Source organism: Mesoplodon bidens, assembly GCF_964165515.1.
Source record: "Mesoplodon bidens genome assembly, chromosome: 5".
In the NCBI taxonomy this organism is placed as follows: Eukaryota; Metazoa; Chordata; class Mammalia; order Artiodactyla; family Ziphiidae; genus Mesoplodon; species Mesoplodon bidens.
Window position 1 is genome coordinate 132,995,076 of NC_138161.1, and position 20,699 is coordinate 133,015,774.

The following is a 20,699-nucleotide window of genomic DNA, read 5'->3' on the forward strand; positions in this document are numbered from 1 at the left end:
TACTATGTTTGTAAAGTATGTGTTTAATCTGCATACAAAACTAAAGTTTAATTTATATTTTAAAATCAAACTCAATTATGTAAAAATTTTCTCTGGTAAAATCTATGATTTACCAGAAAATATGACTATGTAATTGAATTAAAACATTGCTTATCTAATAAATTTTAATGTACACATGCTGCATATACGTTACTTTGTGGCATAAAGGAAATTATTATTTAACCAAGGTTTGAGAAGGCATGTAAATATATTCATTTCCACACAAAATGTTTGAAAGAAGACACATTATATGTACACTTCATTAAGAAGTAATGACTATGGTATCTGTGACTTTTTGGAAAGCTGAAGTATTTTGAGATCCATTTTGCTGAAAGATAATAAAAAATTTTGAATTAAGCCAAGAAAATAATATTCAATGGTATAAAGTTACCAACCTTGTTGGGATCCAATAATGTGAATCAATTGTCTGAAACCTATAAACCATAGAAGGCCCCAAAAGTGTCTTAGCACCAATTTCAGAAGCAAGTTTGTTTAGTACAAAGCACATGTAAGAGTGATCAAATAATTCATCTTTAGAGTTTCCAGTTATTTTAATTTCTAAACTTCCTTATAAAAATATTTAAAAAGGAGTAAACTTTTCATATGATTAGCTACTATTAATTACAGATTATTTTTAGCCACCATCTAAAATATTTTAGAAAATGGATGAAAGCTATTCAGGACCTGGTTCATCTATTTTCTCTAACTTTATTTTTCATGTGATCAATGTTCTTCCACTTAACTTTCTACTTATAAAATATTATAATAAAGTAAGTTCATTTTGGAACATTAAGTGGTTTTGTAAATAGCCAGTTTCTTAGTTGTCACTTTAGAGGACAAGTAGGGTATCAAATTATATTTTTATTATGTTTATTTTCTTATAAGACCCAAACTTACATTTCAGTGACTTTTATTCAAACTCACTTCTGCTGAATTGCAAAATGTTGTCTTTGTCCTTAAGACCATGACAGAGAACTTTATCTGCATTCAGACTGCCTACTGGTTTGTGGTATTTCAACAATAAAACAGCAGGATTGAAGGCTCATGATGAGAAATCTGACTAATTACCTGTTAGATGATAGATGGTTGTAGCTCGGCAGTGCCAGTCACTGAAAACAAAACACTTCGAGATATCAATCAGCTTCCTGACAAATCCAATTTCCCTCACATTCAGTGGACGAAAAATGGGAATTTTACTCTACATTTACATAGCACAGGGTTCTAACTTTAAAATATGCATAATGATATTTTAATAAAAAGTACAGATTTTTTAAGCAAAATTAGTCTTTAAATATCTGACATATTCATATTTCAATCTCACAGCTTTTAAACAGATAGATGGTGGAAATAATTAACACTGTAAATCTGTACTGTATTCCACTGAGAAGGGCAACGTGCACTTAATAGTAGTAGTTTTCCTATTTTCTTTCTGCATTTACACTTAGCTCAAATGATTCACAACAGGGCTTCCCTGGTGGCGCAGTGGTTGAGAGTCCGCCTGCCGATGCAGGGGACACGGGTTCGTGCCCCGGTCTGGGAAGATCCCACATGCCGCAGAGCGGCTAGGCCCGTGAGCCATGGCTGCTGAGCCTGCGCATCCGGAGCCTGTGCTCTGCAAAGGGAGAGGCCACAACAGTGAGAGGCCCGCCTACCGCAAAAAAAAAAAAAAAAAAAAAAAAAAAATGATTCACAACAACTCTAATGGCTGTGTTCACTCTCTTCATTTTTGTTTTAAATTTTGTGGTAAACTAGTTGGATGTACACTCTACATGAGATTCAAAAAGCAGAATGCCCAATTAACACTGCCACATAACCAGCATGTGGGCAGAGTTAAAGCAAAGAGGGACTGAAGCATGGAAATTGAATGTAGGCCCAGAGAAACACCTCTTTCTTCCTTATAAGGAATGACTGCAGAGTCAACATTTGGAATTTATGCTTAACTCTAATAAGTTATAACCTTCAATATCTTATTCTGTGATTAAAAATAAGACAAAGGTGGCAGGAGAATGGAGAAAGGAAGAGAGAGTGCTTCTTATTTATTGAAGAAAAATGAATTTGTAGGCAAAGTTGGAAAAGTTTGATACTAATAGTCTGAAACCAAGCATTTTCAAATGTTGTTACTGGGAGGATAAGTTGACGAAACTTCACTGAAGGACAATTTGGCAATAACTATTAAAATTTTAATGTTAGACATAGCAATCTACTTCAGGAATGTCTCCAATAATTATCCTCATGTATCTCTATGAATACTCACTGTGGTATCATCCTTAATAACCAAAAATAATTTTTTGACTAGAAATAACTTAAGTTCCCTCCACAGGAGACTGGTTCAACAAAGTATGTACAATACAATAGAACACAATGTAGCCAAACATGGTCTTTAGAAAGAATGCGGTAGATCTGTAGGTGCTGTTTTGAAACAATATTCTGGACACGTTTCAAGTGAAAATAAGCCAGGTACATCTGAGCTTTTTAACAGGATATAAATTAAAGGGTATAAATACAAATATGTGTTTGATTATGAACTGAAATTTTACAGAGGTACGCATAAGAAAATGCTAAGTGTGGCTGCCTTTAGGAAAGGAGTTTAGAGACTTGAGGTAGAGGGACTGCTTACTTTCCATCACATACTCTTAAATTTGTTTGAAATTGTACCATGCTCTTCTATCTCTTTTCAATAATAAACAAATGAAACAATAAACAAAGAAGGAAAAAAAGGAAGGAAAGAAGGAAGGAAGGGAGGAAGGGAGGGAGGAAATATATACACACACAGATGGGTCTGTTTAATTCCGAAGTCCCTCCCTCTCTAGCTGTTCCACAGTCAAAAACTTGGAAAGGGGGGATTAAATTTTTCAAAGTAGCCTAAATCCTGCACTTTCCTAACAGAACTATGAGAACAGAAACAAAAGACATTAGCCCAGGTTGGTACTAATGAGCTGAACTTGAACATGACCATACCCTGAGGCTGACTGCTTGGCTGTGACCTAGTCTGTGACTAAGAATTGTGATTGAGTGTTTGAGGAAAGCAGTATCTGATTCAATCCACCTGGGAGAATGAAAGGTCATTCTGCCAGCGTAGCCCTTCAAGCTTACACTTTATCTAACCAGCCAGGCAAAGAACAGGATATGTCAGGACTAGAGAATTTATAAAAGTTTGAAAAGTAGAAAACTCTCCAACTCATCCTACACAAGATATTGGAGAAGGATACCTCTTCTTTCCAAGGCAGTAAAACACATGTTGGTACACACACACACACACACACACACACACACTCATGATGCTTTGTCCTTTCATGCACTCCTTGCAGGATAGGAATTACATACCCGCAAAAGTCAGAGAAAATCTAGAAATGACCAAAGGTACTGTCAGAGGTAACTTTATAGAAGGGATAAGTCTTCAAACAACACGTGATTAAGGGACATTTATATATTTGACTGAAAATCTCTACCACTAAAGGCATTAGCACATTAAATACAAAATCAGAAGTCTAAAGTGTAAAAAACTTTTGTCCCAAAGTGATAAACTGAGGTAGAGGTGCGGCTTGTAATGACAGGCCACCTTGGAATGATGAGGACGAGGAAGCAGAAATGGACTCCAAGAGGAAATTTAAAGCAAAATCTTTGCTTGTTTCCAAATTTTACCCAGGGCCAGTCTTAGCCAGAAAAATTGTACATAGAGTAAGACTGGAAACTTGTATCAATAGCTAGAAAAAGAGTAGTATTTTTTACCTTTTAACAGCTTTTTTCAATTAAATATATGTATATATAATCAAAATGTAAAGATTATTAAGACCAAAAAACATTGCAAAATTATATTGAGAATTTTCTTTTGAAAAAGAAAACTTTTTGAAACTTTTCCAAGATGTACACCAAAAATGGGTACATTTTATTGTATGTGAACTATACCTTAATAAAGTTGATCTTTAAAACAAAGTATCTATGGCACTAATTATAGCAGTGTAGAAATTATTTGCCCTTACATATATCTGGAGAAAACTCGAATTCAAAAAGATACATTCACCCCAATGTTCACAGCAGCACTATTTATAATAGCCAAGACGTGGAAGCAACCTAAGTGCTTGTATATAGATGAATGAATAAACAAGTTGTGGCATATATATACAATGGAATAGTACTCAGCCATAAAAAAATAATGAAATGATGCCATTTGCAGCAACATGGATGGAGTTAGAGATTATCATACTAAGTGAAATAAGTCAGACAGAGAAAGAGAAATATCATATGATATCACTTATATGTGGAATCCAAAAAACTGTTACAAATGAACTTATTTACAAAACAGAAACAGATTTGCTTACATATAAAACAAACTTACCAAAAGGGAAAGGAGGGGGAGGGATAAGTTAGGAGTTTGGGTATAGCAGGTACAAACTACTATATATAACATAGATAAACAACAAGGTCCTACTATATAGCACAGGGAACTATATTCAATATAGTAATAAACTATAATGGAAAAGAATCTGAAAAATAATATATAAATATAACTGAATCACTTTGCTGTACACCAGAAACTAACACAACATTGTAAATCAACTATCTTCAATTTATTTTAAAAATTTTTAATTTTAAAATTTACATTTTAAAAATTGGAATTGAATAGTGGAATTGTGGCTAAACTTTTCTATGCTTTATTTAGAACTCCATTAATGTCGCTAATGTTTTAAATATTTATAATGCATAAGATAATAACATGGATGAATTTATTTATATTATAGTCAGCAAGTACATGAAACATGTAGCAAAACATGATTTTTCCTAACTAGGTTTTAAGTCAACAAATATTTGGAGAGTCTACCATATTCAATTTTATGTTGATACATTGATACAGACACAAAAGGTTGATACATTGATACTGATATAAAAGGTTGAGATTCTGGTCTCCAGGAACTTTCAACTTAGTACGAAAAGTATATGCTCCTTAAAAATACATTTAATCATTTGGTTGAGTTTGAAATGGGTAAAGAGTAGTCCTCATTATTAATCCATGCATAGCATATGAATTTAGAAAATGTTGAAGTTGGATCTATGTGAAGATTGAATAATGGGAAAGAATGCAGATGGGGATTACCAACATATGAAGAAAAGAAAAAAACAATGTAATACTCAAAGAAAAAATCTTAATATAATTTATGGAAAAAAAATCATAGAGAAGAAAAATACAGGGCTTCCCTGGTGGCACAGTGGTTAAGAATCCACCCACTGGTGCAGGGGACATGGGTTCGATCCCTGGTCTGGGAAGATCCCACATGTCACAGAGCAACTAAGCCCGTGCACCACTACTGAGCCTACGCTCTAGAGCCCAGGAGCCACAACTACTGAATCCCACACACCTAGAGCCTGTGCTCTGAAACAAGAGAAGCCACCTCAATGAGAAGCCCACACACCGCAAGGAAGAGTAGCCCCGCTCGCCACAACTAGAGAAAGCCCGCGGGCAGCAACAAAGACCCAATGCAGCAAACAAACAAACAAACAAACAAAAACCACTAAGAAAAATATAAATACAATACAGAGAAAATCAAAAGGGAGTAAAAGTGTAATACTTTTTATTCGTTTCCCAAGTAGATAAAATACAAACTAACAAAACTGGCTTATTTGAGGAATCAATTATTTGTATTATCAAATTATATATATGTATTATATAATGTGCATTCATAGGCATTAATCTAAATATTTTAAACTATGAAGAAAATTCTAACATAAAAAGTATCTTGACTCCTTAATAAATTTATCAAAGTTTAACAGTCATGCCTTCTATCGCTCTCTCTCTCTCTCTCTCTCTCTCTCTGATCATTTGTAACTCACAAAGTTTTTCAAAGGACATAGTTACCAGAATACACGTTTTCCACCAAAATGTCAAATGAACCTTGAAATTAGACCCCAGGATTAGTCCACAATACACAACAAAAGTCTTCAGAGAACTGGAATCTGGCAACACTCTTCCAACTGTGTAACAAAGCAATGAGATAAATTCATCAAAAATAATTAAAAGGGCAAACCAATGGACAAATCAATATTTGAAAAGACAGATGCAGTTGACAGACTAGAAAAACAAACTTCAAAATACTATCTTTTATTTTTAATAATAAATATAATAATTTGTTTTTAGACAGAAATATTGGCTATCTCCCTCAGCAGCAACAAATATTCAATGACTCCTGAAAAGTTCTTGAGAAATACTGATGAAGCCTCTCAATACCAGGACTCAGGAACAGAACGACAGACTAAAGGCAGACAGTGGGAAAGGAAAGAGGCTACAAAGAAGTCAAGGTATTGGGGAAGATAAGAAATTTGAAACATAATGAGTTAAAATGTTTAGTGGGAGGTTGGTGCTTCAATAATATTGATTCAAAGGGCATAAAAATTATGGATAAAATAATATGGAATCTGGGATTTCCTTCAAAATAATACAGGAGTTGGGGAGTGGCTGAGGGTATAGAAGAAACATTATTGGTGGTTAGTTGATAGTTGCTGAAACTGGATGATGGCTACATAGATGTTTATGGAATTTATCAGTTTTTTAAATATTTTAAATGTTCCATAAGAGCTTTTTTTAAAAGAAACAAATTTAAAAATAAGTGACCAGAGGAGCTTCAAGATGGCGGAAGAGTAAGACGCAGAGATCACCTTCCTCCCCACAAATACATCAGAAATACATCTACATGTGGAACAACTCCTACAGAACACCTACTGAACGCTGGCAGAAGACCTCAGACCTCCCAAAAGGCAAGAAATTCCCCACGTACCTGGTAGGGCAAAAGAAAAAAGAAAAAACAGAGACGAAAGAATAGGGACGGGACCTGCACCAGTGGGAGGGAGCCGTGAAGGAGGAAAGGTTTCCACACACTAGGAAGGCCCTTCACGGGCGGAGACTGCGGGTGGCGGAGGGGGAAGCTTCAGAGCCACGGAGGAGAGCGCAGCCACAGGGGTGCGGAGGGCAAAGCGGAGAGATTCCCGCACAGAGGATCGGTGCCGACCGGCACTCACCCGCCAGGGCAGGAGGGGGATGGGAGCTGAGGCTCGGGCTTCGGAGGTCAGATCCCAGGGAGAGGACTGGAGTTGGCTGCGTGAACACAGCCTGAAGGGGGTTAGTGCACCACAGCTAGCCGAGAGGGAGTCCGGGGAAATGTCTGGAGCTGCCGAAGAGGCAGGAGACTTATTCTTGCCTCTTTGTTTCCTGGTGCACGAGGAGAAGGGATTAAGAGTGCTGCTTAAAGGAGCTCCAGAGATGGGTGTGAGCCGCGGCTACCAGTGCGGACCCCAGAGATGGGCATGAGACACTAAGACTGCTACTGCAGCCACCAAGAAGCCTGTCTGCAAGCACAGGTCACTATCCACACCTCCCCTCCTGGGAGCCTGTGCAGCCCCCCACTGCCAGGGTCCCGTGATCCACGGACAACTTCCCCAGGAGAACACACGGTGAGACTCAGGCTGGTGCAACGTCATGCCGTCCTCTGCCGCTGCAGGCTTGCCCCGGACTCCGTACCCCTCCCCCCGCCCCAGCCTGAGTGAGCCAGAGCACCTGAATCAGCTGCTCCTTTAACTCCATCCTGTCTGAGCGAAGAACAGACGCCCTCAGGTGACCTACACTTAGAGGTGGGTCCAAATCCAAAGCTGAACCCTGGGAGCTGTGCGAACAAAGAAGAGAAAGGGAAATCTCTCCCACCAGCCTCAGGAGCAGCAGATTAAAGCTCCACAATCAACTTGATGTACCCTGCATCTGTGGAATACCTGAATAGACAACCAGTCACCCCAAATTGAGGAGGTGGACTTCAAGAACAATGATATATATATATATATATTTTTCCCTTTCTCTCTTTTTGTGAGTGTGTATGTGTATGCTTCTGTATGTGATTTTGTCTGTATAGCTTTGCTTTTACCATTTGTCCTACAGTTCAGTCTGTCCGTTTTTTGGTTTTGTTTTGTTCTTTAGTATAGTTCTTAGCACTTGTTGTAATTGGTGAATTTCTTTTTTGGTTTGGTTGCTCTCTTCTTTCTTTCTTTCTTTTTTTTCTTATTACTTTTCAAAAAACATTTTTAATAATGATTTTTTGTTTTCATAACTTTATTTTATTTTATTTTATCTTCTCCTTTCTTTCTTTCATTTTTTTCTCCCTTTTATTCTGAGCCATATGGATGACAGGCTCTTGGTGCTCCAGCCAGGTGTCAGAGCTGTGCCTCTGAAGTGGGAGAGCCAAGTTCATGACACTGGTCCACAAGAGACCTCCCACCTCCACGTAATATCAAATGGGGAAAATCTCTCAGAGATCTCCATCTCAACGCTAAGACCCAGCTCCACTCAACAACCAGCAAGCTACAGTGCTGGACACCCTATGCCAAACAACTAGCAAGACAGAAACACAAACCCATCCATTAGCAGAGAGGCTACCTAAAATCATAATAAGGCCACAGATACCCCAAAACACACCACCAAACGTGGACCTGCCCACCAGAAAGACAAGATCCATACTCATCCACCAGAGCACAGTCACTAGTCCTCTCCACCAGGAAGCCTACACAACCCACTGAACAAACCTTAGTCACTGGGGACAGACACCAAAAACAACTGGAACTACGAACCTGCAGCCTGCAAAAAGAAGACCCCAAACACAGTAAGATAAGCAAAATGAGAAGACCGAGAAACACACAGCAGATGAAGGAGCAAGGAAAAAAGCCACCAGACCTAACAAATGAGGAGGAAATAGGAAGTCTACCTGAAAAAGAATTCAGAGTAATGATAGTAAAGATGATCCAAAATCCTGGAAATAGAATGGAGAAAATACAAGAAATGTTTAACAAGGACCTAGAAGAACTAAAGAGCAAACAAACAGCGATGAGCAACACAATAAATGAAATTTAACATTCTCTAGAGGGATCAATAGCAGAATAACTGAGGCAGAAGAACAGATAAGTGACCTGGAAGATAAAATAGTGGAAATAACTACTGCAGAGCAGAATAAAGAAAAAAGAATGAAAAGAATTGAGGACGGTCTCATAGACCTCTGGGACAACAATGAATGCCCCAACATTCGAATTGTAGGGGTCCCAGAAGAAGAAGAGAAAAAGAAAGAGACTGAGAAAATATTTTAAAAGATTATAGTTGAAAACTTCCCTAATATGGGAAAGGAAATAGTCAATCAAGTCCAGGAAGTGCAGAGAGTTCCATACAGGATAAATCCAAGGTGAAACACGCCAAGACACATATTAATCAAACTATCAAAAATTAAATACAAAGAAAACATATTAAAAGCAGCAAGGAAAAAAAAACAAATAACACACAAGGGAATCCCCATAAAGGTTAACAGCTGATCTTTCAGCAGAAACTCTGCAAGCCAGAAGGGAGTGGCAGGACATATTTAAAGTGATGAAGGAGAAAAACCTACAACCAATACTACTCTAACCAGCAAGGACCTCATTCAGACTTGATGGAGAAATTAAAATGTTTACAGACAAGCAAAAGTTAAGAGAATACAGAACCACCAAACCAGCTTTACAACAAATTCTAAAGGAAATTCTCTAGGCAGGAAACACAAGAGAAGGAAAAGACCTACAAAAACAAACCCAAAACTGTTAAGAAAATGATAATAGGAACATACATATCAATAATTATCTTAACTGTAAATGGATTAAATGCTCCAAACAAAAGACATAGACTGGCTGAATGGATATAAAAACAAGACCCATATATATGCTGTCTACAAGAGACCCACTTCAGACCTAGGGACACATACAGACTGAAAGTGAGGGGATAGAAAAAGATATTCCATGCAAATGGAAATCAGAAGAAAGCTGGAATAGCAATTCTCATATCAGACAAAATAGACTTTAAAACAGAGACTATTACAAGAGACAAAGAAGGACATTACATAATGATCAAGGGATCAATCCAGGAAGAAGATATAACAATTGAAATATTTATGCACCCAACATAGGAGCACCTCACTACATAAGGCAAATACTAACAGCCATAAAAGGGGAAATCGGCAGTAACACAATCATAGTAGGGGACTTTAAAACCCCACTTTCACCAATGGACAGATCATCCAAAATGAAAATCAATAAGGAAACACAAGCTTTAAATTATACATTAAACAAGATGGACTTAATTGATATTTATAGGGCATTCCATCCAAAAACAACAGAATACAGATTCTTCTCAAGTGCTCATGGAACATTCTCCAGGACAGTTCATATCTTGGGTCAAATCAAGCCTTGGTAAATTTAAGAAAATTGAAATTGTATCAAGTATCTTTTCCAACAGCAACACTATGAGACTAGATATCAATTACAGGAAAAAATCTGTAAAAAATACAACACATGGAGGCTAAACAATACACTACTATATAACCAAGAGATCACTGAAGATATCAAAGAGGAAATCAAAAAATCCTAGAAACAAATGACAATGCAAACACGATGACCTAAAACCTAGGGGTGCAGCAAAAGCAGTTCTAGGAGGGAAGTTTATAGCAATACAATCCTACCTTAAGAAACAAGAAACATCTCAAATAAACAACCAAACCCTACAACTAAAGCAATTAGAGAGAAAGAAGAACAAAAAACCCCCCAAAGTTAGCAGAAGGAAAGAAATCATAAGGATCAGATCAGAAATAAATGAAAAAGAAATGAAGGAGATGATAGCAAAGATCAATAAAACTAAAAGCTGGTTCTTTGAGAAGATAAACAAAATTGATAAACCATTAGCCAGACTCATCACGGAAAAAAGGGAGAAAACTCAAATCTATAGAATTAGAAATGAAAAAGGAGAAGTGACAACTGACACTGCAGAAATACAAAGGATGATAAGAGATTACTACAAGCAACTCTATGCCAATAAAATGGACAACCTGGAAGAAATGGACAAATTCTTAGAAATGCACAACCTTCTGAGACTGAACCAGGAAGAAATAAAAAATATGAACAGGCAAATCACAAGCACTGAAATTGAAACTGTTATTAAAAATCTTCCAACAAACAAAAGCCCAGGACCAGATGGCTTCACAGGCGAATTCTATCAAACATTTAGAGAAGAGCTAATACCTATCCTTCTCAAACTCTTGCAAAATATAGCAGAGGGAGGAACACTCCCAAACTCTTTCTACGAGGCACCATCACCCTGCTACCAAAACCAGACAAAGATGTCACAAAGAAAGAAAGCTACAGGCCCACATCACTGATGAACATAGATGCAAAAATCCTCAACAAAATACAAGCAAACAGAATCCAACAGCACATTAAAAGGATCATACACCATGATCAAGTTAGGTTTATCCCAGGAATGCAAGGATTCTTCAATATATGCAAATCAATCAATGTGATACACCATATTAACAAATTGAAGGAGAAAAACCATATGATCATCTCAATAGATGCAGAGAAAGCTTGCAACAAAATGAAACATCCATTTACGATAAAAACCCTCCAGAAAGTAGGCATAGAGGGAAATTTCCTCAACATAATAAAGGTCATATATGACAAACCCAGAGCCAACATCATCCTCAATGGTGAAAAACTGAAACCATTTCCACTAAGATCAGGAACAAGACAAGGTTGCCCACTCTCACCACTATTATTCAACATAGTTATGGAAGTTTTTGTCACAGCAATCAGAGAAGAAAAAGAAATAAAAGGAATCCAAATTGGAAAAGAAAAAATAAAGCTGTCACTGTTTGCACATGACATAATACTCTACATAGAAAAACTTAAAGATGCTACCAGAAAACTACTAGACCTAATCAACGAATTTGGTAAAGTAGCAGGATTCAAATTTAATCCATAGAAATCTCTTGCATTCCTCTACACTAATGATGAAAAATATGAAAGAGAAATTAAGGAAATTCTCCCATTTACCATTGTAACAAAAAGAATAAAATACCTAGGAATAAACCTACCTAAGGAGACAAAAGACCTGTATGCAGAAAATTATAAGACACTGATGAAAGAAATTAAATATGATACAGAAAGATGGAGAGATATACCATGTTCTTGGATTGAAAGAATCAACACTGTGAAAATGACTGTACTACCCAAAGCAATCTACAGATTCAACGCAATCCCTATCAACTACCACTGGCATTTTTCACAGAACTAGAATAAAAAATTTCACAATTTGTATGGAAACACAAAAGACCCTGAATAGCCAAAGCAATCTTGAGAAAGGAAAATGGAGCTGGAGGAATCAGGCTCCCTGACTTCACACTATAACACAAAGCTACAGTAATCAAGACAGTATGGTACCAGCACAAAAACAGAAATATAGATCAATGGAACAGAATAGAAAGCCCAGAGATAAACCCACGCACATATGGACACCTTATCTTTGATAAAGGAGGCAAGAATATACAGTGGAGAAAAGACAGCCTCTTCAATAAGTGGTGCTGGGAAAACTGGACAGCTACATGAAAAAGAATGAAATTAGAACACTCTCTAACACTGTACACAAAAATAAACTGAAAATGGATTAAAGACCTAAACGTAAGGCCAGAAACTATCAAACTCTTAGAGGAAAACATAGGCAGAACACTCTTGGACAGCAAGATCCTTTTTGACCCACCTCCTAGAGAAATGGAAATAAAAGCAAAAATAAACAAATGGGACCTAATGAAACTTAAAAGCTTTTGCACAGCAGAGGAAACCATAAATAAGACTAAAAGACAACCCTGAGAATGGGAGAAAGTATTTACAAATGAAGCAACGGACAAAGGATTAATCTCCAAAATTTACAAGCAGTTTATGCAGCTCAACATCAAATAAACAAACAACACAATCCAAAAATGGGCAGAAGACCTAAACTGATATTTCTCCAAAGAAGATATACAGATTGCCAACAAACACATGAAAGAATGCTCAACATCATTAATCATTAGAGAAATGCAAATCAAAACTACAATGAGATATCATCTCACACTGGTCAGAATGGCCATCATCAAAAAATCTACAAACAACAAAATGCTGGAGAGGGTGTGGAGAAAAGGGAACCCTCTTGCACTGTTGGTGGGAATGTAAATTGATACAGCCACTATGGAGAACAGTATGGAGGTTCCTTAAAAAACTACAAATAGAACTACCATATGACCCAGCAATCCCACTACTGGTCATATACCCTGAGAAAACCATAATTCAAAAAGAGTCATGTACCAAAATGTTCATTGTAGCTCTATTTACAATAGCCAGAACACGGAAGCAACCTAAGTGTCCATCAACAGATGAATGGATAAAGAAGATGTGGCACATATATACAATGGAATATTACTCAGCCATAAGAAGAAACGAAAGTTAGTTATTTGTAGTGAGGTGAATGGACCTAGAGTCTATCATACAGAGTGAAGTAAGTCAGAAAGAAACACAAATACTGTATGCTAACACATATACATGGAATCTAAAAAAAAAAGAATAAAAGGTTCTGAAGAACCTAAGGGCAGGGCAGGAATAAAGATGCAGATGTAGAGAATGGACTTGAGGACACGGGGAGGGGAAGGGTAAACTGGGACAAAGTGAGAGAGAGGCATGGACATACATACACTACCAAACTTAAAATAGATAGCTAGTGGGAAGCAGCCGCATAGCACAGGGAGATCAGCTCAGTGCTTTGTGACCACCTAGAGGGGTGGGATAGGGAGGGTGGGAGGGAGGGAGATGCAAGAGGGAAGAGATATGTGGATATATGTATATGTATAACTGATTCACTTTGTTATAAAGCAGAAACTAACACACCATTGTAAAGCAATTATACTCCAATAAAGCTGTTAAATAATATATATATAATATATACACACAGAATGCATATGTATGTACACATACTACTATATATAAAGTAGGTAAACAACAAGGACCCACTGTATACCACAGAGAACTATACTCAATATCTTGTAATAAACTGTAATGAAAAAGAATCTGACCGAATCACTTTGCTGTATACTTGAAACTAACACAACATTGTAAATTAACTATACTTCAATAAAAATTAAATAAATAAATAAATAAAAATAATAAGTGACCCCTTTCCACAAAGATGGCGCCGAAGGCGAAGAAGGAAGCCCTTGTTCCTCTGAAAGCCCAAGCCGAAGCAAAGGCTTTGAAGGCCAAGAAAGCAGTGTTGAAAGGCGTCCATGGCCACGAAAAAAAAAAGGAGAACCGGACGTCACACACCTTCAGATGGTGCAAAGCACTGTGGCTCAGGAGGCAGCCCAGATATCCCCGGAAGAGTGCCCCTAGGAGAAATAAGCTTGACCACTATGCCATCAACAAGTTCCCCCTCACCACCGAGTAAGCCATGAAGAAAATAGAAGACAACAACACACCGGTGTTCATTGCGGATGTCAAGGCCAATAAGCACCAAACTGAACAGGCTGTGAAGAAGCTCTATGACATTGAAATGGCCAGAGTCAACACTCTGATCAGGCCTGATGGAGAGAAGAAGGCATATGTTCCACTAGCTCCTGAGTATGATGCTTTGGATGTTGCCAGCACAATTGGGGTCATCTAAACTGAGTCCAGCTGGCTAATTCTAAACATAAAAGTTTTCGCTATAAAATAATAAATAAAAAATAAAAGTAAGTGAAAAATGGGGGAGTGGGGATAAAAGAGACTCTTAATTAAAGCATCTATATAATTTATTGTCCTAACTGGAACATGTCAGGAATGAAAGGGAACAGTATTAATAATTTTAACTGCTACAGGCCTAAGCCAGTGCTGTGCTGGGCAGTCCTGGATGTACGGTCCCTCTACTTTTAACCAGCAGGTTTCAAATATCAGACTAATGTGATTTAAGATTTGTCACAAAAACAGGAAACGAAGAGAACAACTTGTAAGTGAGAACGTTTAGATCACTAGCAACCAGTTGTTTTTAAGTCTGAAAAGAACCAGTCCCAAATCATCGCCATAACCACTGATCCATCTGGATCAGAAGTCACAAACTGATGGCCTGGGGTTGGATCCAGCCTGCAGATGTGTTTGCTTTGGCCCGCAACGTATTGGGTTACAGAGTGCTTTTCTTAAAACTTTGAGTTTGTTGCCAACATTTCCAAGATGAAAGATGTCATGTTAAAATCCAGATTCCTAGCATCTCTTGAAACACTTGAGGAGTATTAAGAGCAGGCACACATTCTCACATGGCAACTGACTAGAGCGGAGCATTCTCTCACTAATCCACCCCAGTCCTCATCTCCCTCCAGTGATTTCTTTTTTTTTTTTTCTATCCAGTGACTTCTAATGCTGGGCTGCTGTGCTTGGTTCCTTCTTTGACTCCTACAGATACTTGACTTTTCAACCTTCATACTAGATCAAGCTCTCATCATCAGAACAAAGAAAGTGAGGTTGGCTGCAGAAGCTACCATTTTATAAACAATTGAAAATAGAAATCCAGCAACCCAGATAATAAATGGGGAAATTCTGAAGAATTGGTAGGGGATATAGTATTACTACTCTTTAAACAGGCCTAACAACAACAACAAAAACCTAATTCTGTTCAGAAAATTCCCCTTTAATTTGTCTACTTTTCAGATCATTCCATATTTCCCAAGTAATATAGCCTGACCTACACCAGTAGAACTTCCAGAAATTCTCTTACTAAAAAATATAATAGCTAATCTACAGCCCACTGGCAAAATGCACAGTTGAAGGCCCAGCCCAGTGACTGCTGCCCACCCTTGCTTCTCTCAACAAGCCCGGAACATCACTGGGTGTGTGATTGTTAGTAAATCTTCATTAATTACGAGCCTCATAAACAGCTGTGCAATGTGGGAGGTTGGAGAGAGACAGCTCCTGTCTTCCTAAGAGAGAGTTTGGAACTAAAAGAAGTTCCTAGCTAGAAAGCATTCCAAAATAGGATGAGTTGTTTTGAGAGTACAGAGAATAGCATCAGAGAGCACAGATGTTCATCCCAGAGGTTGGTACCCAAACAACAACTGAAAAAACTTTCACTCTTTAGCACAAAGGAAATGGAGAGCTGTAATTGGTTTCATAACCAAATTATGGAAACTTACATGTTTTGAAACTAATATATAGGGGCTTCCCTGGTGGCGCAGTGGTTGGGAGTCCGCCTGCCGATGCAGGGGACACGGGTTTGTGCCCCGGTACGGGAGGATCCCACAGGCTGCGAAGCAGCTGGGCCCATGAGCCATGGCCGCTGAGCCTGCACGTCCGGAGCCTGTGCTCCGCAACGGGAGAGGCCACAACAGTGAGAGGCCCGCGTACCGCAAAAAAAAAAAAAAAAAAAATATTACTGACAGAAGTATCTATGGCCTGGAAGGGTGTCTCTTGTGAGGCATAGGACTATGTTTCCCTGTGTAGTGTTGGTCCTAATCCAAGGAGCAGAGCTCTCAGAGACCAGTTTAGGAACCTTTATTTTCTACTGGTTTCCTTATGAAATCCCCACTGCAGCCAGGCTGCTGTCCTCTCTAGTCCCCATATAGACTATTGAAAATGCTTTGGCCTCTCCCACTACCTCTGGATTTCCACTTAACATTTCATCTGTATTAGTGTGTTAGGGTAGGGATGAATGACATTCTTGCTACTAAAACAGAGACTTAGGGCCTGTTTAGAGGACCATCTTAAACACTTTGTGGTCATTCATATCATTGAAAGCCATGGAATGCTTAAGAGAAGTGAGATAGAGCTGTAAAGAACAGTACGAATCCCTAGCACATATTGCTCTGTGAAAAATTTGCAGAATACATATTACCATTTTATTCATCCTATATAGTCATTGTCTCCAATTCCTTTCTTCCTATTGTCTCCTTCAAACCCACTCCAAAGGGATCTTTATCTTCACCATCACAACCCCAACTGCTTAGGTCATATAGCCTCTGTGTTACTGAATCAAATGGTCACTTATCTGACTTGGCCTGTAATCAATATTTGACACATCTGATCATTCCTTCCTTCTTGAAACACCTCCCTCACTTGGCTTCCTGGACACCACCCTCTCCTGTATTTCCTCCTTTCTCATTGTTTCTCGGTGTCCTTTGCTAATTCTTGCAAATCTCTAAGACTTCTAAATATTGGGGTGCCAGGACTTCCCTAGTGGTGTAGTGGTTAAGAATCCTCCCACCAATGCAGGGGACACGGGTTCAAGCCCTGGTCTGGGAAGATCCCATATGGCGTGAAGCAACTAAGCCCGTGCACCACAACTACTGAGCCTGTGCTCTAGAGCCCGCAAGCCACAACTATTGAGCCCACGTGCCACAACTACTGAGCCCACATGCCACAACTACTGAGCCCACGCGCCTAGAGCCTGTTCACCGCAACGAAGAGTAGCCCCCACTTGCCACAACTAGAGAAAGCCCACACACTGCAATGAAGACCCAATGCAGCCAAAATTTTTTTAATTAAAAAATAAATAAATATTGGGGTGACAAAGATGGGCTTTAAACCTCTTCTTTTCTACCGTTAAATTCATTTCTTGGTGATCTCATTCAGTCTCAAGGCTTTAAATACTGTCACTATGCTGAGGACTCAAATCCAACTGCCTGCTCAACGACTCCACCCAAATGTCTAAAGGCATCTTTAATTTAACATTCCCACAATCGAGTTCCTGATTTTCCCACAGACACACACACATACTAAAAACCTTCCCTTTCCACAGTCTTCTGTATCTCAGTTAATGAAAACTGCATTGCAGTTATTCAAGTTCAGAAACTTGTCAACCCTGACCTCTTGCTTTCTCTCACCTGGACATCTAATCCAGGAGAAACCTCTGTTGGCTCTACCTTCAGAATCAATCCACAGTCTTGACTACTCACCACATTTTCTGCTACGTACTTCTCTGTCAAAGTCACTATGAGCTCTTGCCTGCCTCATAGCAACAGTCTCCTAACATCCGACCGCTACTAGCCTCCTTCAGTCTGGTCTCAACCCAGAAACCATAACGATCCACTTAAAATATGTCAGATCAACTTACTCTGCTCAAAACCTAACAGTGTCTTCCACTTCACAGAGAATAAAAGCCAAAGGCCTTAAACTTGTTAGCAAGAACCTGAATGATCAGTTACCCAACTCCTTCCCCAGCACCCAGCATTTCTCAATCACTCTGACTGCTCCTACTCTCCCCTCATTCATTCTGCTTCAGACTCACAGAAATTTGTGTTCTTTGAATATGCAGGTCACTTGCTGTTCCCTCTGTTTAGAATGTCCTTTCTCTAGATGACCTCTTACAAGTCTTGGCTCAAATGTCACCTTCAATTAGAACTGTTCTCTGACCACTCTGTTTCCTATTTATCCTCAGGATTTATTTTTTTGCACAGCGTTTACGATATTTTCAAATACCATATAACACATTTATTTATTTAGTTTTATCTCTGTCTGCATCCCCTAGAAGGTAAGCTCCATGAGGGCGAGGATCTTTATTCACTTTATTCAATGCCTAATCCCCAGTGTATTCAATTAATATTTGTTAAACAGAGAAATTAATTTATATAATATTATGTATTTTCTATGGAATGTGCGTATATGTGTATATCTCCAAATCTAGTTTAGTTCTAGGGAGAGTAGTGAGTAGGGAAAGGGTGAATGGGCTCATGATTGGTGTGGGTGGAAAGTCTATCAATAGAGTATTGATACTTTACCCTTGTAAGGATTGTTCCAAGTTTTTAAACATGATATAGTCATTAATTACTTTTTACGTAAGGGGATATTATTTGTTAATAATTACCTAATATATCACAGGTACATACTATGTAGCCCCTATCTGCTGCTCCCCTACTCCAGCTACAGCTGATTGGACCAGAGTCTAATTAGATTGGACCAGTCTAATTCAAAGTGGAAAAAAATCAGATCAACTCTTCCAAAAATTTGGAATAGGGTCGTGGAGAGATTAAGTCAGTCAGACTACTGTGAGGACTGGAACTATAGGCCATGTAGAATTTGAGACCATTATCAACCAACACCATATGTAAGGTGAATTTTTGGAGAGATGGAAAAAAGATAAGTAAGGAAAGAAAGCTTATGAGAGGGGAGGAACAGGAGAATAGATGGAGCAGATGTGTAGAGACAGAGATGCATGTGGCCTCCTACTTTTCAGTGCCATCCACATGCAGAATGTAAGCTCTGTTTCCTTACGCTCTTTCCTATCAGGAAACACCTTTTAACATGAACTACTTTAAACAGAATTGGATTCCTTGCAATGTTAAACTCTTAACTTAAATATCCAATACATTTTCCATGGTATAAAATAAGGCAATATCCCAACATTTGAAAAAAATTATAAAATACAAAAAAAGTTCTCAATGCTGAATCCACTGCTTTTAATAAAAAAAAAAAAAGTATAAGAAGGCTAAAACCAAGGCTGATTCTGGCCTTTGCAAGATTGCTCATATCCACATTAATTTGCATACCCTCATTATTTAATTTTAAGTTTCATCACTATTAAAGCTATTCTTTAATATTTATTTAGCAAAAGCTCCCTAATTCTGCCATACATTCCCATCAATTAAAACAGATATTTTGACCCTAAGTATCACAAACCCTTGGTGAGGAGAGCTGTACGTAATTTACTACTAATAATAAAGTACATAAATTTACAAATTATTTCTCTTTTTTGTAAACTCAAACAGTTGTAGTTCCTTGCATTCCCACATGCATACATCAGCGGAAGAGAAAGTGCTTGGGTTACAGGTAAATCTACAGGTGTCACAAATTATCCTCAGCCTGTATTACTATGTACCAACCCATCACTTGAAATATCCAAAGGGAGGATGTGACACAAGTGTGAATTTCATATTGCCACCTTCCTAATATACAGGTCAGTTACTCAGAAACGCGTTCTCTGGCCCTACCAAAAAGTTCCTATCATGTTATTCCTTCTCACTTAGTATTCATTTATTATCATCTGATACTTTTCTTGTTTGTTTTTGTTTTTTTTTTTTTTTTTTTTTTTTTTTTTTTTTTTAAGTTTATTTATTTATTTTTTTAATTAGTTTCTGCTTTATAACAAAGTGAATCAGTCATACATATACATCTGTTCCCACATCCCTTCCCTCATGCATCTCCCTCCCTCCCACCCTCCCCATCCCACCCCTCCAGGCGGTCACAAAGCACCGAGCTGATCTCCCTGTGCTCTGCGGCTGCTTCCCACTATCTATCTACCTGACGTTTGGTAGTGTATACACGTCCATGCCTCTCTTTCGCCTTGTCACAGCCCACCCTTCCCCCTCCCCATATCCTCAAGTCCATTCTCAAGTAGGTCTGCGTCTTCATTCCCGTTTTGCCCCTAGGTTCTTCATGACATTTTTTTTTTAAATTCCGTATATATGTGTTAGCATACGGTATTTGTCTTTCTCTTTCTGACTAACTTCACTCTGTATGACAGACTCTAGGTCTATCCACCTCATTACAAATAGCTCAGTTTCGTTTCTTTTTATGGCTGAGTAATATTCCATTGTATATATGTGCCACATCTTCTTTATCCATTCATCCGATGATGGACACTTAGGTTGTTTCCAGCTCCGGGCTATTGTGAATAGAGCTGCAATGAACATTTTGGTACATGTCTCTTTTGGAATTATGGTTTTCTCAGGGTATATGCCCAGTAGTGGGATTGCTGGGTCATATGGTAGTTCTATTTGTAGTTTTTTAAGGAACCTCCATACCGTTCTCCATAGTGGCTGTACCAATTCACATTCCCACCAGCAGTGCAAGAGTGT

At 38.2% G+C, this 20,699-nt stretch overlaps 1 pseudogene across 1 annotated transcript; it reads left to right on the top strand.

The window, feature by feature from the left end:
- Positions 1 to 14,071: 14,071 nt before the first annotated feature.
- Positions 14,072 to 14,545, top strand: LOC308617499 (large ribosomal subunit protein uL23-like; annotated as a pseudogene). Its single transcript has one exon. The product of its transcript is annotated as a large ribosomal subunit protein uL23-like (transcript).
- Positions 14,546 to 20,699: the final 6,154 nt, after the last annotated feature.